This window comes from Hakea prostrata, chromosome 3 (genome assembly GCF_041222555.1).
Source record: "Hakea prostrata isolate BN-2017 chromosome 3, UWA_Hpros_2, whole genome shotgun sequence".
Classification (NCBI taxonomy): Eukaryota; Viridiplantae; Streptophyta; class Magnoliopsida; order Proteales; family Proteaceae; genus Hakea; species Hakea prostrata.
Genome location: NC_142602.1, coordinates 64,481,885 through 64,484,673, shown reverse-complemented (window position 1 = coordinate 64,484,673; position 2,789 = coordinate 64,481,885).

The window sequence follows — 2,789 nt, the reverse complement described above, 5'->3', positions numbered from 1 at the left end:
TCTGACGCTTTCGTTTTGCAGGACATCACGAGGAGATCTAAGGGCTGAGCAGATTTTGGACGCATCAATTGGCGCCGTCGTGGGAAACAACTTGAAAAGCCATGGTGACTAGATCAGCAGCGCTGCGCAACGCAATTCCGGTGTTCGGATCCCGGGGTGAATAATCCGGATATTCCCCGGAAAGCCAAAATCCTATCGAGGTAGATGGTGGCCGGGGAGGGCGTAATCCTCCTCTGATACAATCCAAGATCAATTGGATCAGGTAAAGATTCAACTCTTGGAGGTGAGCCAAGCACTCCGCATGCTCACTGGGCGAGTGGTTTTACCACAAGAGCACGATCGGCGCGATTCGGGAAGACGTGCATTGCCACGTGACCGAGAGATTGGCTGAAGACCGGAATATTGATCAGAATTTCCGTGAAGGAGACCGAGGACTTCGGAGGATCGATGATCAACCGAGGCGAGACGATCGGTTCGACGGACCGCAAGAGAGTACAAGCTGATTCAAACACAAGGTTGGATACGGGGGTAAGAACTCACTCACCCATATCGGAAGAACCGTTCGTGATGATCGAAGCGATTCGCGACGAGAGGAATGCTCGGGAAGGACGGGCTGTTCGTGATGATCGAGTAGCATGGGATGATCGTGTTAATCGAGGTCGTGATCATATTGCTGAAGATCACCCGACCCAGTTGGTCGGGGAATTGGCCAACATCAATGAGAAATTAGGGCGGTTGGCTAAGGGAAGAATAGCGAGGATATTTACTCGGTCATTCGGAAGACTCCCTTTCCGAGCCAATTGCGGGATATCGGTTTCCCCATAACTTCCGTTTGCCTACCTTCTCAACATTCGATGGCTCCGGAGATCCAACGGCTCACATCGGCTATTACCAACGAGACCATGGCGGTTTGGGTAATTCGGATGAAATTTTATGCGGGGTTTTGGTTCATCTCTAGCTGGAGCGGCACAAAAGTGGTTTCGAACCTCCCCTCGGAAGGATCGTAAACTTTGCGAATTGGCGCGCCAATTCATGAGGGCGATTCAGTGGGATACGAGGTCAAGAAAACGGAAGAAACCTTGTTTCTTGTCAAACAAGGAAAGAGCGAATCAATCGAGAGAGTTTACGAAAAGATTCAACAAAGTGACGATGGAGATAGAAAATTTGGATGAACAAGTAGCGAGGCTGCTCTATTCACGGGACTCACTAATCGGAAACTCCTGGAGTTATTACTACGGGATATGCCTGCGACTTATCTTTGAGTTGGTACGGAGATGCCGGAAGCAGGCTGAAGTCATGGAGATTCTAGATGCGCGCCAAGGGGATAATAAAGTCTCCAATAAGGAACAAAAGGCTCTTGAGCGAAGCGAAGCCAAAGAAAAATGTTCGTGATCGGGTTGGAAAATCTCGGCCTTGGCGCCAAAGGTCCCCCGGTAAAAGTGAGTACACTCCATTGAATGCTCCTCGGGCTGATATTTTGAATATCCTCAAAAGAAAAAATATTTTAAAGTGGCCGCCTAAAATTCTTTTGAAACCGGAGAGCGACGGGATCGGGAAAAGTATTGCCGATTCCACAAGGACTATGGTCATTATACTAATGACTGTCGTCATCCGAAGGCGAGATATTGAGAGATTGATATCTCGGGGACATCTGTCCGATTTCGTTAGCGAGAAGAAGGGAGGAGCCACGTGAGCCACGTGCGGCTGCTCCGAAAAGGGATCGTTCGGTTAGTTCGGAGCGATCAAGGGAGGCCCCGAAGTCTAAGAAAGGCAAGGAGGTGATTGAAGCTACTCGGTCACCGATCCTTACCATCTTCGGGGGACCGAGCCCGAATCACTCCGGAGTCGAAAACAAAATCCAAATTTGTTGGAGCCGGAGAGACGCGAAGCGGAAGAAGCTGAATGGTGAAGATTCTATCACCTTTAGCGAGGAAGGCGAAAGAGATGTTTGTTTACCTCATGATGATGCTATAGTCATCAAGGTAGAGATTGCACGGCGGGAAGTGCATAGAGTTTTGATTGATACGAGTCTGCGGTGACCTAATTTCCTACGAAGTGTATCAAAAATTGAAGGTGGATCGGGACTTGATGAAACCTTCATCCACACATCTATATGGCTTTGCGGGGTCATCTGCGGTGGCGGAAGGATCGGTCGGTTGGATTTATCCATTGGAAGTTTTCCTAAGGAAACAAGCTGTCCGAATCAATTTTTTGGTGGTTCGGGAACTGCCGACTTATAATATGATCCTCGGGCGACCATCTTTATCCAAGATAGGTGCTATTGTTTCGACAAAGCACCGAAGATAAAATTCCCGACTGATATGGGAATTGGTCAAGTCTCCTACGACCCGGAAGATCTCTCGGCGGTGTTATGTTGCCTATTTAAAAGACAAGGAGGGCCCGAGGAAGGTAACTGCCCTCCCTATAGAAGTTCGAGATGATCGGGAAGAGACGGAGATGCAAAGACCCGAACCGGTGGAGAAGCTGGAGCAAATCCAGGTGTGTGTACAGAGGATGAGAAAAGATTACTTATATCGGGTCCGAGCAGTGGAAGAGTTTAAGGATGAGTTGAAGTTATTTCTTCAACGGAATAAAGATGTATTCGCATGGTCTGCTGAGGACATGCCGGAATCGATCGGGCCATTGCGGAGCACAAACTACGGATAGACCCTAAGGCGAAACCGGTGATACGAGAAAGAAGAAATTTCTCCATTGAAAAGTATGAAGCCGTTCGAAGCGAAGTTGAAAAACTTAAGAATTCTGGTTTCATAGAACCAATTGAGTGCCCA